The 19518-nt window shown below is 49.5% G+C and overlaps 1 long non-coding RNA gene across 3 annotated transcripts; it reads left to right on the forward strand.

The window, feature by feature from the left end:
• Positions 1-6921: 6921 nt before the first annotated feature.
• Positions 6922-19311, forward strand: LOC131516092 (uncharacterized). Of its 3 annotated transcripts, XR_009263858.1 has the most exons (8): positions 6922-7300; positions 7786-10083; positions 13115-13193; positions 14845-15019; positions 15505-15766; positions 15932-16085; positions 18391-18489; positions 18600-19311. It is a non-coding gene; the product is annotated as an uncharacterized LOC131516092 (long non-coding RNA). The 3 variants fall into 3 exon arrangements; XR_009263859.1 differs by lacking the exons at positions 6922-7300; positions 7786-10083 and adding exons at positions 10094-11698; positions 11766-12857 and having other exon boundaries at positions 18391-19311; XR_009263857.1 differs by lacking the exons at positions 6922-7300; positions 7786-10083 and adding an exon at positions 10094-12857 and having other exon boundaries at positions 18391-19311.
• The last annotated feature ends 207 nt before the right edge of the window (positions 19312-19518 follow it).

Below are 19518 nucleotides of genomic sequence, written 5' to 3' on the forward strand. Positions count from 1 at the left end.
ATGGATCTGTCTCCTTTAAAAAATAAAATCAGCTTCCTAAAGAGAGGCCTCCAGAGGACTCAAAGGCCAAGCCTCCCATTTTATAGACAAGGACACTGAGGCCCACTGACATCATCCTTTGTTTGCATGTGGCCAGTGACTGGACAAAGCTGGGGCTCAGAAGGAGTCCCCCTCAGTTCTCCATCTACCTTACTTTTTAGGGACGAGCAGGTTACAGAGGGCCCTATGCGTCTGCTGGGCACCTGGCCCTATAGCACTGGCTGAGGGTAGGCCAGCCTGGCAGGCAAGATGGGGCCCTCCTGCCCAGTCCAGCTAGATAGGGAGCTGGGAGAGCCCCAGGTGGCATATGCTAAGGTCTGAGAGAAAATCAGCGCGGGTGATGTGCACCCAGAGGAGGGCATCGTTTCTCCTCACATGGGGGAAGCTTCTGGACTATTAATAGGCTCCACTTATGGAACCCTTCCCGTGAACCCAGGGTGGGCCAAGAAAGGAACATAAATGACCTCACATACCATCCCTGTGAAATATGGACCATTTTTGCTTTACAGAAGAGGAAACTGAGGCACAGAGCAGAGCTCTAGAATTAGTTCCAGAACTGAGGTTCAAACCTAAAGTGCATCCCTCCTCTGGTGGACGCTTTGCCCTCTGGGACAGAGGGGCCACCGAAGGCCCGGCCTCCTGCACCTCCGCTCTTCATTTCAATCCTCTCTTTCTCCAGAAAGTTCTCAACTCAGCCCCTCAGTTCAGCCCTTCCTTCCTGTCTTCGTGTGGTTTCTGCCCCAGGCGGCTGGTCAACTTGTTTCTTTTTCCCTCTGCTATCGCTGCCTGGGACAGCTAAACACCAGTGAAACTTTCTTTGGGCCGAGTCCCTGACGCCTTTTCTGGGGGATCTTGCTCCCCAGTTTCCTGGCGGTGATTTCTCCTGCCTCCCCACCCCTTTTCTCATGTTACTTTCACCTCCCCATATGGAGGTGAGCTCCCGTCCCCCACCCCCCTTGCTGGGCCTGTCCCCAAGGGATTGACTGGGACAGTCCCTGGGGGTGGGGGGGGTTGGCTAATGATTCTGTTGGTGACTGCTGGTTCTCAGGGCCTCCCACTGGAGAATTTGAGAAACAGAGACTGTCCTGGGGCAGGGCTGTGTGCGGCGGCCTGCGGACCTCCCCAGGGCGGCCCGTGTGGAAACAGGCAGGCTCCTCTGGCCCCAGGGACCCTGGGAAGACCTGCAAGTGTTGTGTGAGACAGAGATGGAGACGCTGAGACAGCTCTTCCAGTTTCTGTTCTCTGTTCTGTGATAAGTCTCCTTTCTGCTCAACTGGGATCCCTCTTTTGCAAGTGCCGGTCTGGCTGGCTTTCTGTTTTCCTGTTCTATCATTGCACTAAACTCCTTCCTCAGGCTCCATGTGGGGTATTTTTTTTTTTTTTTTTTTATGACAGACACAGGGCATGAGCGGGGGAGGGGCAGAGAGAGAGAGAGAGAGAGAGAGAGGGAGACACAGAATCCGAAGCAGGCTCCAGGCTCCGAGCGGTCAGCACAGCGCCCGATGCGGGGCTCGAACCCACGGACCTCGAGATCGTGACCTGAGACGAAGTCAGACGCTCAACCGGCTGAGCCGGCCAGGCGCCCCTGGAGTTTTTGCCCATTCACGGTCCTAAGGGATTTGCGGGTCCTCAGTGGGGCTTTTGACTGGTGGCTGCTGGGGCCTCCCTGTGAGAGAGCTCCTCTGCCTCCGGAGACCCGGTTTCATCAGGGAAGCATCGCCAGCCAATGGTCGCTTGGCCCGACCACTATTGTTGCCAAGAGCAGGTGATGGTGTCTCAGACCATCTTCTTCCCCTTCTTCTTCCCCTTCATCTAGAAAGATGAGGCACACGTGCAAGACTCCTGTCGCGGGGGCCGTCAGAAGGGCTTCCGTCTGGATGGCTGGACAGAGGCTTTGCCAAAGTTTGTGTCGCTGAGGCCTGGCTTGGGGGCCTGGCCAAGCAGAGCGGGCAGCCAGAACAGAGCCTCGCTGCAGAGCCAGGAGGCTGGGCGAAGAGGGACCTGTTTAGGTCGTTTGGCAATGGAGATGGGTAGGGAGTCAGCTTCCAGAAGCAGGTGCGTTACGTTGTTTGTAAGACCCGGTCTTGAGGGGCTGCCCCACGCTACGGGATGATGGACTCTTGTGTGTACGAAGGTGTATGGGGAAAGGCCCCTGGAACCCCGGCTGGGCGAAGGGCAGACATGAGAAACCGAACTGGTCCTGGGGACACACGAAGTCTCTGGGCATCAGGAAATCAGACCGAGGAGAGGGGCGCAGGGGGACAACCCCAGGAAAGATGATCAAGGCCCCGAGGGCAGTGAATCGGGAAGAAGTTCTGAGTGGAAGACATCCCCGGGAAGGATTCAAAACCAGTATCACTGCCCCATTGAGGAGGGCAGAACCCTAAAGCTTCTTGGAGGCTCTGATGGGGCACATGAGAGGCAAACCCTCAGGCAGAAGTGGAAAGCTGGAGACCACGAGAGAGAGCGTGTGCGGTGTGGGGGGCGGGGACAGGTCCGTGAACTTTGTAGTTCTATTTTCAGGATTCTGAAATACACCCAAGTCCGACTTAACGCCTTCGTTGGATGGATCTGATCGACAATAATAATAATAATAAAACCCAGCAAAAACATTTATAACTCTACAGGCCCGTGATTCCTGCTCTGATAGGCATTCTTGAATGTGGGGAGGAAACGATCACTACTCTTGGAATCGCGTGTGGCTGGCCCCCTTAGCTTTCAATCTGAATAAAGCAATGAAAGCCTTCGCCTTCTTAGGACACCAGTCTTGCCCTTCATGTGATTTTACTTCCTAAACCCTGTTTTCAGAGCCAGGGATAAATTCCTTATAAGTTTCCGGATAACAGCCTTGTCTCTGTTCCAGTAACGTTGGGTAGTAACAGGGTTACAGTGAGCTGGTTCCAATAAAACCCATGCCACTCAAGCTTCATTTTGTCCAATCTTTGGTGCACAAGGACAATTGCTGATTGGACAGTGTTTTGTACTCTAGGAAAAGCAAAAGAGAATGGAGTTGAGGATACACCCTTACGTAGCTTGTGGCAAATGTCGCAGAGACACTTACGAAGGGAATGGTCATTCCTAAAACCTCCTCCAGCCTGGCACCTTCTCTCTGTCACCTGCTAATTTGAAGGTGGGGCATTGCTCCCTGGCTTGGGTCAGTCCCTCCAGGGGCATCCATTTTCTATAGACCGCTCCCCCCACCCCGCTCCCACTTCCTCACAATTAGACTGTGAACCCCTCGGGGGCAGGGACTGCTTTTTAACCCACTACCCGTCCTTGCACATGGCCCATAATGAGCACGCAGTAAATGTTGGTGGGAGGAAAATGCTTTGCAAAATTCCACAAGTGTTGGCTTTGAACCTTTGGCTTTTTGCCTCAGAGCATGCGCATTTTTAACCATAAAGTGTGATTATGAAGGGCAGCACTAGACCCGGACCTTGACATATGGTGTTGACGTGTTCTGCCCCCCAGAGGTGTCTCGGAGAATCCCCGTGTGGAGGAAGGGGGGCCCGCTGAGTCCCCACAGGGAAGCCTTCTCAGTCTGAGCGTTAGGTTCAAGGGGAGCCTGGAGACCATCAAGATGCCAAAGTCTCTAACTTCCATTACAGGAAAAGGGACCTACAGTTTCTAGGATTTTCATGTTTGTTTGTTTGTTTTTCTCAGAGACTCAGACAAGAATGCCACTTCCAGTATAGCCTGGAGTATTTGCACCCTAATCTCTATGTATGGTGCAAAGGAAGATCCAGTCTGGTGAGTTCCTTCCTTCTCAAACTCTCCACGTACACCCTTGGTCTCATCCCCTTACTGCCCGAGTCCAGCTCCAGCAGGTCCAGGGGTTCCCAAAGGAAGAACGGCGTCGGTGAAAATAAAATAAAACTAGAATAAAAAACTGGAAAATAAAAAACTAAAACTAAAATAAAAATGGACACAGATGACGGCAGTGTGTTGAACTGGCCGATTTATCGCAGCGAACGTGGCATTATATATGCTAGTGATTTCCTTGTAGCATACGTCAACAATGTTTTTCTAACATTACCTAATTTTGAAAATGTTCCTATGTATGAGCGACCTTTAAGAAATAACATGGTGATTTTCCCCTAACTTTCCCGCATACCCTTTGATTATAGATTAATTTCTTGCATTATTCCATTATGCATCTGCGTTTATCTATAATCTACAAAGCGTTTGCTTTGCCGTTCTCGTGAAAGGCCCTCCATCTCTCAACACCTCAAGTGGAACAGTTACAGGGACATGACCTCTTAACCACAGGAGGCCAGAAGAACAATGCGTTTGTCTCGGCCCGAGGTGCCAGAAAGGGGCCGAAAGAGCCTTAGAAACCCATGCCTCATACATTCTGAGAGAGACCATGCACCTAGGAACCAATGAACCATTCTGTAGCTTAACCGACTAGGTTCAGTCATCATCTGGAATGCCTCCGGGGGGCCAGGTGGGCCTAGGGGTTGAAGTCACCCGTGCCCAGAGATACACCCCTTAGTTGCCGGAGTGGGGCTTTCAAATCCGTATGTCTCTCCTTTACAGGCCCTCTTTGCTGGCAGAGGTGTGAGGCTATCCTTCCGGTAAGTAGAGGAGTCTCCATGGAAATGGCAAGGGCTAAACGTAAGGCCGCACACTTTCTTGCGGAGCCTTATTTTCTTCCCTAATGGTTCTTTTCCCAGGGGGCCTGCCGAGCGCAATTCCCCAACAGACGATACCCCAGGTACTTTTAAGGCCAAATTGCCTAAAAGCCGGACGACAAGAAGCTTCACTGTCGGCGGGCCGCCCTGCGGTCGCCAATCCGTCCACAGCCCGGGCCCTGCCACTCAGGCCGGGTGGCTCGGCTTCCAGCACCCTTCCTTCATTCAGAGGATGATAAGAGACATGGCGTGGTGTCCAGGCCATCAGGAGAGAAAAACAATCCTGAGAGACGTGTATGTGGCGTGCTTGGAGGAGCGCAGCCTGGGTTCTCTTCTGGAAAGGCCTCTGCAGGTGCCTGACTCTGGGGAGCAAGAATCCGAAGGCTAGACCTCCTCCCCCAGGGCTCAGCAGGGACACCTCGAGCTGAGCTCAGATTGTCCGCTCCCAGCCAGTAGCGGCTTCGGCTACTTACTCTGGGGCTTCCTCTTCATGTGCTTGGACATACTTCTAGAGAACCCTCCCTCCAAGGGGCAGGAGGAAGGCTCTAGCTATTGAGTGTTTTATGACGAGATGCTGGAGGTAATATATCCAGCATTGGCCCACTGAAGCCTGGGCTTGATAAGAGGACAAACGCACAGTCAAAGTCAAGTTTATCGGAAAAGACACAAAAGAACCCACCCCCAAGATATTTTGCCTTGGAAAGAGCAGCTCATGAACAGAGGAGGTGGGGCCGGCGTGCGTCCCTGCAGAGTTGGGAGTCATCCAGGAGTACCTCCTTCCAGGTCATTTCATTCTACCTCGACCTTCCCCTGTCGGCTCCGGGAGATGTGGCTGAGCCTTTGTTCACGGGCTTCAAACACTTCAGGATTGTGCCCTTTCTCTTTATTCCCATCCCGCTTCAGGCAAAGGGGAGCACTACCAAACCATGGGATAAAAACACTCCAACAGATTGAGAGGAGCGCCCACTCTACCCCCCCCCCCCCACCGCCCCCCCGCCCCTGCCTGGGTATTTCTGCTCAGCAGGTGAAAATATTTACGTGAGTTTACAATTCTGACCCTGTCCGCGTGCATTGCGTATTCCCACGTTAAAGGCCTCACACTTTTCAAAATCAAAAACGGTGCTTAGTCCGTGGCACGTGCTCAGAAAGCAAGTGTTTGATTTGCTAAACTGAGCCCCACTCAGGTTTTTAGCTCCAGCGGGTAGACTTAGAATGTGAATCCAGCCCCCGCCTCGCTCCTTAGAATAAGCCAGTTTGTCTACCGCTGTGGGGAGCACGTCTGAGTCTCCCCAGAGGCCCCTCCGTGAATTCTCACAACAAGGCGGGGTGCTTCGTCAACGTTTGTAGAGGGTAGTGCGAGGCACTGAAGATTTTTTTGGAGTGTCTGGGGAGATTTATTTCAACTTGACATAGAGAAGCATGCAACATTTAGATATCATAGGAGAAATTATATGACAGCCTCCATCGGGTTGCTGAAATTCTCGTTGTGCCCTGGGCGGCAAACACATAAATGGGTTTTGAAAGAAGATTGAGAAGGAAGGAATGTCAAAAGCAAGGACCTTCTAGAAGAAGCGGTTGGGCCCGGCTCTGCCCTGGCACGAAACGTCATGATGCCCAAAGCTGAATATTTCTTGGGGCAGGGAGGCCTGGGTGGGGTGTGGATGTATGCCAAGGAAAATGAGAGTGATGAACAGGCATCACTATCATTCTTTTTTGGTTCACAGCATCTCATGAAAGCAGAGGAAAAGGGAGGGGAGGAGAAGGAAGGGGAAGGGACTCATCCAACAGATGCAGGGAGAGACAAAACCCCAGCCATCGCGGGGTGGGGGTGACAACCCGCCCTTCTCTGGATTCTCAGGGTCAGGGAAGGCCTGTGACATGGAAGGGGTTTTCTGGGTGGAGAAAAGGGGTTGGGATCTGAAAGATGGGGGTCCTCTGCCCGGCGGGAGGAAGGCAGGGGGGCAAAGGCCGGTGCCCAGGATGTGGTGCCGACAGGCGTCATCCCGGCGACGCCTTCTCTTTCTCTGCCTCATGCCCACCTCTCCCTGCCCCTTCCCCTCCCGCCGGGGCTCAGCGACCATTCACCTCAACAACTCATAAACATCATGGAGAGGGGCAGGTGCAGGGGTTCAGGGAAGACAGCCATGGAGAGGGATGCAGGCCGGGTCCTCCCACGCCCGGCCTGGCCTCCCTGAGACTTTGCTGGACGTCCAGCTCCCTATGCGGGCACAGCAGCAGCCACCTTGCAGCCTCCCCTGGGGGACAGGGAAGGGGGAGGAGGACCCCTCGGATCAATTCTATATTCCTTCAAAGAAAGCTGGGGGCCGTGCTGCATTTCCTTGAGCCTCACAACTGTGTCCAGTTCATTCTGGAGTTAACACAGAGTGGGGCCAGTGCCCGTGTGGGAAGGGTCAGGACCAAGGAACACAGAGCCTCTGTGTCTCCTTCTGGAACAGCTAAACCATTTTGGTTCTGAAGGTTCTCTTGTTCTCACACTTTTGGGGACCAAAGGCCAGCCAGGAACCAGGCAGAACGCCTGGTTTGGAAAGGGCCCTGGTTGCTTTAGGGGACCTTAGGACGTTGCTGCGAATGGACGCACCATCCATGGAGCTTCTGTGAAGCTACTGGTATGTGTCAGCTGGAGGAAGTGAGCTGAGGACTTGTTGGATTTGGGGGAGTCCCAAATTCTGTCCCGATGGACAGAATCTCAGAGTGATATGTATGGGCCTGGGCTGCGTGGGACTGGGGACCAGAGAGCCACTGGAGAGCTTGTCCCAAGAAGCTCTGGCAGGTGACGGTGGCGGGGAGGTAGGGGGTCATGGTGCATAGTTTTGGGGATGTCAGAGCTGGCTGGTAAGTAGCAGCGAGTAGGAGGGCCCAGGGCCTGGAGTTTCCAGAAGGCTGTGTCTAGCACCTGTGTTTTCCTCCACAGGCTATCACGCCTGTATTTATCAGAATCTCTTTTTCAAACCACTGCTAATCCACTCTCCCTCCCTCATCAACCCACTTGAGAAGGGCCGGGATGGTGGTTGTAATGTTCATGTTGCCTACAGTCAATGTGGAGTGGCCAAGGCATTCGTTCTCTGATAGATGTGACAACTTTATCTTCCAGATGAATTTCGGCATGAAGTTTTCAAGTCTTACAATGGACACCGCTGAGTATTAATTAGTATCGCCAACCCACGTGATATTTGGACGCATTTACCTCATTACAATTGACTGCAATAGCTCTCCAATTTTTCCTGCTTCTCTTTTTTCCCTTTGATAATTTTGAGGCCTTCTTTGCTTTAAGGGAATCACTTTGAAGATGGGTAAATCATCCACTATTTATTATCTTTCGTTACAAACGTAGGGGTGGAACTTGGTCACTATATTATCCAACTGTTTCATTAAGCATATAGGAATGCAATTATTTTTGCGGAAATAAATCTTAGTTTACTCTCTTCTTCTGGGGCTGACGTATTTAGAGCAAGCGTGTTGTGACATGGGCTAGAAAGGTAGTTTCTAGTCTTCATTCTGTGCCTTTATGACTTTCGGCAAGCCACTTAACAACTCTAAGACTTAGTTCCTTATTTGCAAATAGGATGGCAATCCGTGTCCTTTACCTTGATACATAGACTTGGGTTGGAGAATTATGCACATAGACCCACGTCCACAACAAAGTTTCTGTGCCTGAGATGCCTGGTGTGTGTGTGTGTGTGTGTGTGTGTGTGTGTGTGTTTTCTCTTCCATAATTGATGCCCAGGGAATAAGCATAGGGATTCCCTACTACTGATGGATTATGGAGCCCGACCCCCTTGCTTATGAATATACATACACTCATCTTTTCCTAGGATGTGCATTATTGGACCTTGTGTATTTGCCTCCTGCAAAGGTCTTGCCAATGGCTGCCTGTGTTTTTGCCTTCGGCATCGAGACCAGAACCATTCAACATGAACTCCCAACATAAAAATTCTACCTGCCCTTTATGAGCGTTCGTGGTTTGGCCCATGCCTGCCTCTCCAGTCTCATTTCTCCCAGGCCTCTCTGAGCTCCTGCCCCCTGCCCCACTGTGGGCATTTTAGATCTGCCACGTTTCTTCTCTGCACTTAGACATTTCTCCTGAAGTTCCTTCTGCCTAGAGCACCATTGCCCTCCCTCTCCTCACACCCTTTTCAACTAGGTAATTCCTACTCATCTTCCAGATTCCACCTCCATTGTTCTTAGAGAAGCCCTATACCTACATTACATTGGGGCTTAAAGCTCTCCAAGTGCCATGAACTGTGCCTTTAAGATACCTAACACGGAGAAGTATTACAGAGTTACTTGTAATCTCCATTAGGCAGGGGCTGTCCTTCTGTTCACTATTATACTCCTCAAGTCCAGCACACGATAAGTACCCAATAAGTATTTGTTGAGTGACCGAATGAATGAGTGAATGAATGAATGAGTGGGTTTAGTATTTGGAACTTGTGTTTGTGCCTCTAGAGAGGACCCCTCTGGACTTGAGGTTATCCTGATTCCGAATGAACATCTTTTGCAAAGCTCTAGAGTCAGAAGCAGCCATGGTCCCTGCTTGTGGAGCAAAGAGTCTGTTAGCCATTGGCTGCAGAAAAGACTCTGAGCCTTGTCTTTTCCAGGACAGGCCCCCAGCAGAGCCATACAGAGTGGCCAGTTTGCCTTCTGGCCCATTGGCGTCTTTGGGTTCCCACCCCTACAATGTGCCCCGGACCCTCAGATCTTCTTCCATATCTTGGCAGGCTCCTATGCCTGCATTTCTGTTCTGTTCTGTCTCCAGAAACCTTTTCCATCCCTGGCTGTGGGGCCTCAGGGGAACTTCTGCTCTCTGAGCTCCTCTTTGGGGTGTCTGTGTCCTTCCCTGGACACAGGGAAGGCTCCAACGGTTGCCTTCAACTGCCGTCAGAATGTTCTATCCTTAAAATTCTCAGGGGTTGGTGCCTGCCCTCTGCAGCTAGGTGGACTCCAAGGCTTTGAGCCCAAAGTCCAGGCTTTCACCTTGACGGTTGGCTCAGCCTTCAATAACCACACAGCCATGCATGGCGATTCGATTTTCTGACCAAATTCTTACTCAACTTTTTCAAGCAGTCATGGCTGCCTGCCTGAGCCCTCTGGCGTGGTTTCACAACCTCACTGGACTCTCCCTGCCTTAGCTGAAAAGAACCCTCTCGTGGGAACTTTGGCAGACCCAGCTGAGGGAAATTGGGGACCAAAGCACTTCCCGTCACCTCACGTGGTCCAGCCCCTGCAAGGCAACTCTGACCCCAGGGTGCAGCAGCCCTTGGTTGCAACTGTCCCAAAGCAGCGTCTACTCCTAAGACTGGAACCACATCGGCCTCTCTATCCCAGGGCTGGGGCCACACCTTGAGGAGGAGGGAAGGCCATGTTCATGGCTCAAAGAGACAGTGCAAAGGTGTCATTTAGAGTGGCTTCCCCTTGGTCACAAACGTGTTTATCTTTAAGAAATATGAGCTTGTCTTCCCTACCCCTTAAATCCTTCAGGCTTGGCCGTCTTTCTTCTGAGGTTCTATCTCAGCTGTGCAAGTTGGGGCTTCCTCTCTTATTTGATTGTGTCTTTAATAAAACCCTGGGCTAAAGGCCCATCTGCTCCGAGTTGGCTTTGGGCCCTGGGTCTTATTCTGGCCACTCTTGGTGCTCCTGGGACAGGGCATAGTGTGCTCCTCTCTCATTCATGCATTCATTCATCCATTCGTTCATTTAATATCTGTTGAACTCCTATGTGCCAAGCACTAGCTAGGTCCTGGGGATACCAAAAGTGTCAGGCAAATAGAAACGGGTGCTGATCCTTAGAGAACACCTTGTCTAACGAAGGGGGCTCTTGGATGTGGGGAGGTATGTGAGTGAGCCATGCAAGCTGGGGATAAAAGTCAAGAGGCTGTGAGAACTTACAGATCGGGTTTGAAATTTTCTGTTTTGTCCTAGAAGCCTCAGGGAACCATGGAAAGATTTTAAGCAGCGGAGAGAAATGGTCACATTTGGGTTTTTGGAAAAAGACCCTAGCTGCTGTGTGGTTTTTGGGAAAAGACCCCAGCTTCTAACACCAGTTAGAAGGGGGAGGGGAGTGGGGATCGGTCAGGGAACCCATCAGGCAAGGCCAGTGTCTAGGATTGGAGGGGCTTGGGGAGAAGGGGTTGAGAACGTAACCCACGTAGAGGAGGACGGCAGACCGTGGGTGTAGATTGCAGAGGCAGTTGACCAACACTGAAGGCAGACACTGGAGCGGGGACACAACTGCCAGGCGTGGAGCGTGTTGAGTTGAGGTGCCTTTGAAAGGAGGCGATATTCAGGTCAAGAGCTCAGGGGAGAGGTGTGGCCTATAGATAGCCATTGGTGAATTATCTGCCATATGTAGTTATTCCATAGGAATGGTGGAACTTGCCAGGGAGACAGACTAGAAAAGCGAGGGTGCCTTGGGGTCAGGGAGGTGCATCTGTCCAAGGAGGTTGAGGAGGAATGGCCAGAGAAGTGGGAGGGATGCCAGGGAGTGGTAGGGTCACAATAGCCTTGAAGGAGTATCTCTGTGTTTCTCCACGACCGTTTGCCTTAATCACAAACACATCTCCTTCATCCTGCATGTTAGATGTAGGGAGCAGGGGGCAAACTAGTCTGGTGCTAATGCCCTCTGGAAAGGGCATGTGGGCCCTCAGCCCGGGCAGGAGGGCCACGGAGGATTCTGGCAAACTCCATGAGATTAGGTGGCAACGGCAGGCACATCAGAGAGTTGGGGACAGGCATGGAGAAGCTTGTGGCAGTTCAAGGCTGGGTGGGAGAATTTTCTCTGTCTACAGGTCCATGGACTGTGAGTTCAGGGACATTATAAAGAAAGAGAACAAGGAGACCAAGGGACAGGAGATGCGGGGTCTCTTTGGAGGTTGTGGGGACTAACAAGCTCGATTTGGGAGAGGTAGTGAGAGGGAAGAGCAAGGCCAGTTCTGACCACTGGCTTCCAAGAAGGCCAGCTTCCATGGCCTGTTGGGTCTTGAGATAGAAGCTATTTCCCGCCCCTTGTCATATGGGCATGTTTCTTGGAGAAGCAAGGAGTAAGAGTTTGTCAAGGTAAGAGAACAATCAGAGGGGAGGAGAAGATCACATAAGGGAAACCGGTGAGGATCTGAAAGGGAACAGGCCAGTACTCCAGGAGTGTTGTTCCAAGTGTATTCAGGCACCGAGAAAATTTCTAAAGCCCCTCTAGCCTTTTTTAGAGCTGCTCAAAGCATATGGGGCATGCCTAGGGCCCAGAGAAAAGGGGCAGTGGAGAGGCAGGCTGAAAGAAGCAGGGAGGGTCAGCGTGGGCCACAGGTTAAGACGACTTCAGCAGATAGAGGCAACCATCAGATCCTCTCCACTACGCTCTGGGCCAGCATACCACAGCTAGCACGGACAGGCTCCTTCACCCCTCGCCAAAGCACTGGGTCTGGCTGCCATCTTGTGTCTGGCTATTTCAGACCGCCCCCAACTGGAGTCCCTCACAGTAAAGCCTTACCACAGAAAGAGCAGTCCTGCCAAAGTGCAGGCTTAAGTCCATGGACGGGGAAGAAAGAGTACTTTCAGACCCCCTTTGGAGTGTGGCTTCCTCATGACTTCCAAGGCAAGACATACATTGGGACAAAGAAATAAGTTTTCAGGGGGAAACAGGAGACTCAGTGTGGGTACCAGAGATGGCCACCATGACCCTGAAGGGACAATTTTGGAGTGGTTCTCCCCAGGATGGGGGGCAGGGGGCAGGCAATGCTTGCACTTCCAGCCCTCAATTTCCCCACTTGTAGAATGGGGGGTCATGGAAGAGTCTACCTGAGAGAATGTTGAGGATTTTACGAGTTAATTTTTATATAGGATACTTAGAACAGCCAGACACATCACAAATGATAGTAAATACTATCACGATTTCATGAGACATTGTCCATTTACATAAAATTCTTGGACTTTGTGGGCACATTTCCTACCGATGTGACTCTACACTGCTCGAAAAGTAGGCATTCCAGTTTAATGATTTAATAGTAATGAGGAGATTTAATTCCAGAATTACATATTGGGATCATTTTGAAGAACTTTTCCACGAATGCTTATTAGAGTGGAAAGGATACAGAGTCAGGTGTCAGAAGACCGCAGATATTTGTTCTAGCATCTTCCATATGCTGGACTTCAATGGCCACTGTGATAGAAATGGTACTTGCATTAACAGAGCTGATGACTCAGTTGGGGAGACAAAAGTTTTTAAAAAGTTACAAATTAGGATTAGTGCCACCAAGGGGAAAATCCCCGAGGGGAAGAATAACAGAGAAGGCATCTAACTTTAGGTCATGAAGATCTTCTCTGATAAGTTGACATGAAGCCAACTTTTGGCCACTCAAAAGTGGTTATGGAGGTGTCTGGGAGGTGGGGGGTATTCTGGGTTAGAAAATGATTTCCTTTCCCAATCTTAGGCAACCCTGCGAGCACCAGTTTCTACATTTGTAAAATGAAGATAAGCCTACCTATCCAACTGACCACAACAGAGCTGAGGTGAGGATACAATGAAATGATGTGAAAGAATTTTGTTAAGCACAGACAGATGCACAGACAAAGAATCTAGGAGGGAAGAACTCACTGACAATTTCCTTTCACTTTTTCTATGCATTCAATTTGGTTTCTGTGTCTAACACAACTGTAGTACACGAGGTCTGTCCGGGAGGGGCAGTGGCTAAAGACCATGTTGAGAATACGTGACCTTGGCCTCATGAAGAGCTGTGCAAGGCGAGAGGGGTGTGGAAGGGACACAAAGGTGATTCTCTGGAGAAAAGATGGCTGAGCTGAGCTGTAGGAGACGAGTGGGAGAGACTCCAGTTTTTTGTAAAGCTTAAAAGCTGGAGAAAGTTTAGTGTGGGGTAGTTGGTACATATTGCAGTGCTCAGTAGACACGAACCCTTCTGGGACCCATCCTCAGGGAAGGGCATAGTCAACGTTATTTAATCTTTGCCAAGCTTCGCCATGAAGTTCTGGAAATAGGCAGACATGCTTTTCCCGGGGTACTCAGAGCTGTGACTTCCATCCAGTAGGTAATTACCAAATGTTTGATGCACTGAAGGACACTCCAAGATGGGAGGCATCCAGGGGGAGCACTGCCAGGTTACCCTGCAATTTCTGGGCTCTAAAGGAGTCTGGGAGATGGGGATGAAAACTATCTGTGGGTTTGCAAAAAACCATCTTATTCCACGCTCACAGTGAAGCAGGACAAGTGCTGCAGATGAGTGAATCCAGGAACTGCCGTACTCTGGGGAGGAGGTATACGGTGGGCTGGACGGTGGGGCATCAGACATTGCCATGGTTCCTCTTTTAATATGAAACCCATGGAAGATGCTGTGCTGCTCATTATATCATAGTGTCACTGCTGGGCATTGGTGACCACCCAGCCTGTGTCTACAGTTTCCAGGTAGAGTTTTCTGATTGTTATTGTATTGGTGATTTTGAGAAAATTTAAGGGGAAATAAACATCAACCAGTTGAAGATGTTGCCTAAACAGGACTTGGCAAGATCATGTCCCGATAAAGACATTTTCTCAGCTACTCTTTCAAAAGACAAAAGTGCCAAAACAAACATTCTAGTGGAGGGGCTCTCAGATGCCCTTCAGTTGAGAGGGGAACCCTCTGGAAGGGAAGGAAATGGTTAAGGGGGCGGGGAGAGGGTCTTTTTCTTCCAGGAAGGGAAGGTCAGAAGGAGAAGGGACTGACTTTTGTGACACCATAGGTTTCTGTTTGTGGCTATTCCTTGCAGAGTCTGGGCCCCATGTTCAAGGGCACTTCCACAAGGGTCCATGGAAAACCCCTCAAGCTAAAAGCGACTTTGACTTTTGGAACGGAAAATGTTAACTTGTATGAATGGCCTTGTGTAGGTAAAGAGGAGGGACTAAGGAAGGCATTTGGAAGAGAAAAGTATAGAAGGGGCCAAGAGAAACTAAGGGCTCTGAACAAGAAGGAGAGGTGGGTCAAGGGAAGGAAACCAAACTTATTCAGTATTAGCGGAAATGACAGAATGGCAAAGGAAATCAGGAGGAGAAACTGGGAGGCCAGCTCAGAGCTGCTTGGGCTTGTAGGGGAGCATTGTGCAGGGACAGGGGGCCGGACATGAAGGGTCTAACCATTTCCTGTCTTGCACCTGTCTCCTTTTCCACTAACAGCCACCTGTCAGCAGTGTGTGGGCAGACTCCCGACTCCACAAGAATGGAGGGAACTCAATGCATCTCATGGAAGGAAGACCTCACATTGCCAAGTTGTCAGTCCTCCCCGAATGGATCCCTGCCTTTGACCCAATTCCGATGAAAATTGCAGTGAGAGCTTTGTGCACTTGGAACGGTATTTCTAATATGCATTTGGAAGAATTCATTTTGGAGAAACAAAAACTCCCGTGTGCATGCGCACACACACACTCTAAGATTAGCAAGTAAAAGCTTGCATTGTTAGATTCTGAAACACGCTTTAAATTTGAAATCTTTTGAACGGTAAGAAGCTAGTGGCCAAAGAGGCCAACGATAAAGAATACAAAGCCCAGATATGGGTTTATTTTTGCCTTATCTGTCATTTCCATTTAGGACTTTGAGTACAATAGATGCATCACTGTTTGGAGCAAAGCAAGGTAAGTGCCCCCCGTTCATTGCCATTGTGGCGCAAAGACTAGGGTGAGGGCACCACCAGCCAAGAGCGCCATTGTTTCACATCATGTCATGCTGTGTTCAGCGGCTTAGCAATCTTCCTTTTGGTCTTTACTACTTTTTATAGCTGGAACCCTGAGACCTGTGAGTTCTGTGTTTGCTGACTGGTGTTCTTGGTTTTCTTTAAAGGTGTGAAGACAAAGGCGAAGGAGGGCAGCGTGAGGCCTCTAACATCCTACAGAGCCGGGGCAATCGAATGCAGTGTCTCCACATTCACTCGCCGCTTCTGAAAATGGTTTTCCTGTTTTCTGAAATTCATCTGTGCGCTCTCTACCCCCGCCCCCCACCAACCTGGCCACCCTGTAGATTATAAACGAAGGCCCGTATCCTTCAGTATATTGAGTCGGTGATTTCACTGAATGAACGTGGCATTCCAAGTCAGCGAGTAAGTGTACGTCATACAATCATTGGCCCAGAAATTACATTATTATTATTTTTATTATAATTATTTTTCGGTGAGTAATTACTGAGTGCCTGCTCGGGGGCAAGCTGGGCATTGTTGTGGGTGTTGCAAACCAGCACGTGAACAAAACAAATGAAGTCTTTGCTGTCCCAGGGAGCGGCCAGTTTTTAGGGAAGGAGAGGCACAGTGAACTAGGAACCACCCCAGAAGGTGAATCCGGCTGTGGAGACAGAAGCTGCTGGCTGTGGTCAAAGAAGACTTCTTGGGTGAACTGGGGGCACTTGGGAAGACGCCGGAGGACGTGCAGGTGCATGCCATGTTGCTATCTGGGCGACAACATTCCAAGAAGTGGGTGTCGCAAATGAAAAGGAACAACGGGTGGATTGGCTGCCCGAAGTGGGTCAGTTTTTATACCTCTTCCTCTGTCCAGTAATTAGTGTCAGTAATCGTGTAATGACTAGAAATTGTCATCTTGATGCCCTCTTTGGTTTTAAATCAATTTAAAGAGGTTACATTTCATTTTCAAGATAATATTCAATTTCAGAAAAATATTGCATAATGACCTTAATTATGTATATTTGCCCTTCACCCCCCAGCCCCCCCCCCCCCCAAAAAAAAACCCAACCCCTACATCTTAAAGAATCACGCTGTGTTCACCTCTGAAACTAAACACAAAGAACTCCAAGGGGTCAGATGGAATGACAGAATGAAGGAAGTCCGATTCTGATCCTTTGACTCTGTAATCATTGTGCTATGGTTGTGTCTTTTGGGTCTATTGTTTAAAGCTCAAACTCAGAGAAATGTAGGGCAGGGGACTGGAGAGCCCAACTGTGCCCAAAGCAAGCTCCAATGATTCTGAACCATTATCAACGAAACTGCGATATGCTGTCGATGAATCCATGGTTATGTAGACCTAATATTTATTTGTCTTTGTGTGTACGTGTGTGTGTGCATGTGTGAATCTGTGAGCATGTGTGACCTGCCTGCCTGCTCCCCAACTCTCCAGTATGTGCCTAGTCCCAGCATTTGCCAATCTACAGTGTGCAGATTTTCCTTAATCACGTCTGTGGCTGAAGTTAGGTTAAGTCCAGTAGCTCCCAGGGCACTTCCTAGCTTGTGCAAGGTTCTTTGGACCTGTATTTCTATGGCTCTGATGGGAAGAACGAAAAATTTATGTTCATCAAGCTTAGCTCCCTGAGGTTTTTGTGTTTCGGACTCTCCCACAGAATTTACTGTGAGGGAGCCTCTTCCTTTCCTTTCCTTTCCTTTCCTTTTCTTTCCTTTCCTTTCCTTTCCTTCCCTTCCCTTCCCTTCCCTTTCTTCTTCTTCTTCTTCTTCTTCTTCTTCTTCTTCTTCTTTGTTTATTTTCTTTTTTTAAAATTTTATTATTATTTTTTTCTTTGTTTATTTTCGAGAGAGAGAGAGAAAGAGAGACAGAGCATAAGTGGGGAAGTGGGTGAGGGGCAGAGAGAGAAGGAGACACAGAATCTGAGACAGACTCCAGGTTCTGAGCTGTCAGCACAGAACCCGACGTGGGGCTTGAACCCACAAACCGTGAGCTCATGACCTGAGCCGAAGTTGGATGCTCAGCCAACTGAGCCACCCAGACGCCCCTTGAGGGATCTTATTTCTATGTCACATCTTGCAGCTGCTTACCCTGTCCTGTCTTTGCTGGCTTCCCCGGGCTCCTGTTTCCTGGGAGTTTCAGTGCCATACTGGAGCAACCAGATGAACAGAGGTTGTGGGTGAGAGTATCGTGATGCCTGCCTCAAGGGCATCCATTGTGCAGAAGAGAGACAGCCACCTACCGTTCTGTTTGGATGGATCCCAACTCTCTGATTGGGTAGACTTGCAGGGGGTGGGCTAAATGTTTTCCTTTTCTTTTTTTTTTTTTTAAGACAATAAAGCAGCATTATTTCACATGGTTGAAAAATACAGCGGCTTTGGCTGTTTTCATTTAAACTAACCTAAGTTGGCAGAAGTTTCTAAATGCCGCTCCGTTTACCTGAAGATTGCCTCTCAGTCATAGTGCATATATGTCTCCATGTTAGCTTTACCTGTTTGAGAATGTAGTAGGACAACAGGGGAACGGAAGTTCTGGGTGCCTGGTCAAATCATTTTCTTGAACCGTAATTTACGTTAGTGCCTCTGCTGGGGAGAAGCTGGAAGGGGTAAGGCTAAGAGGCACTTTATGTCTCATCACGTCTCTGCAGGCAACAGATAAGATGGCACCTGAGAACATTACCCCTCAGTTTGCTCACAGAGGGTGGTACAACCCCAGTCCAGTGAGTGGATGCCTTTAACGGAGGGCCTTTCCCTGGAACATGGCTGACATCGGTACCCTTCAGGGATGCTGTTTCTATGTCTATAACGTCCCGTTGTTGTTGGCTTTAAGGTGAAGGTTTTACATACAGGAGTCTATTTGCTTGGAAGCTGGACGTTGCATGATTTGGGATAAGCCAACTGGGCTGACAGAACTTACCTCTACCTTTAGGTGGATGCTTGAGTTACACTGGGGATGAGTTACACTGGGAAAATGACCCCAGCTGCCTCGGGTCTCTGCCCACAGGGTATGAAGGAAACTCAGGCTATTCATTTTTTTTTTTCTCTAGAAAAAAATATGTTTACAAATGTGAGCTCTGAAGAAAGGAGACTTTGGTAGCCAGTGGAGGCCACTGTGTTCCAAGACCTCAGATGGCCTTCAGTGTGAAGTAAGCCTTAACTGAAGAGCTTCACTTCTGCCCAGCCAGGACACTTTCAGCTTGTCTCTCAGTCTCCGGGGAAGTAATCTTGTTTAATGTCCTGTATTTTTCTCTCACAGCCTCTTGTCCATTGGGTGACAGGAAAAACACCAACTTGGGTTTTGAGTTATTTACTTTCTAAGATCCTAATTGAACTCCATCTGGTGCTGTTTATGGAAGGGAAGAGGCCTCTGATAAGCACAGCTGGGGAGAAGATTTCCCAGTGCTGCTGTCCTGTGATTTTGCTCACTTGCTCCCAGCACAGAGGCCCCTCAGTGAAAGGAAACCCGAAGACAAGATATCTGTTCAGAATTTCATCAAGTCCTCGGATTTGGGTGGAGATAGATGCATGACATGGTATGGAACTGGAGACCCCAGAAGATTCTGGAGAGTCTAGAACTCACTGCCTTTAAAGGCCCACCTGTCTTTCCCTTTCAACTCCATGTCAATGCTCATTCATGGCCCAACTGAAGAAACAAAAGGAAAATTAAGCTATTTGTGATCAGATTGGGTCTTTAGATTGGGGAGGGACCAGAGAAGACATTCCACCCAATATCCTATTTTTCATAGACTGATCTAAGGCCTATTTACCCCCATGACATGCTTGTGTGTGATCAACACTGGCCTGCAGATAATGTGTCAGAAATTATTGCGAAGGAGAATAGTTTCTTTCCTTGATGGCCAGGGATATAAGGGGCTAGGATCAGAACTCTGGGTCTTTAAAAACTATCCTATTTTTTTTAAACATATGAACTGGATAAAAGTTATAAATAAATCAAAGTTCTTATTTTCTCTGTGGTGAATTCTCCTACCTGGGCCTGGAGGCAGAGTCTGCGCCGTGGCCATTTCTGCTCCTCTCGGGGTCCATGGAACCGTGTTCTGTGACAGGCGAGGTCCCTAGGGACCCAGGCAGCCATTCAGACAACCTTGACATTTGATGGGATGTGGTCATGAGTGTTCTCTGTGGAAGAAGGTGCTTACCTGGCGATGTGGGAGCAG

The sequence above is a fragment of the Neofelis nebulosa genome, chromosome 7 (genome assembly GCF_028018385.1).
Source record: "Neofelis nebulosa isolate mNeoNeb1 chromosome 7, mNeoNeb1.pri, whole genome shotgun sequence".
Taxonomy (NCBI): Eukaryota; Metazoa; Chordata; class Mammalia; order Carnivora; family Felidae; genus Neofelis; species Neofelis nebulosa.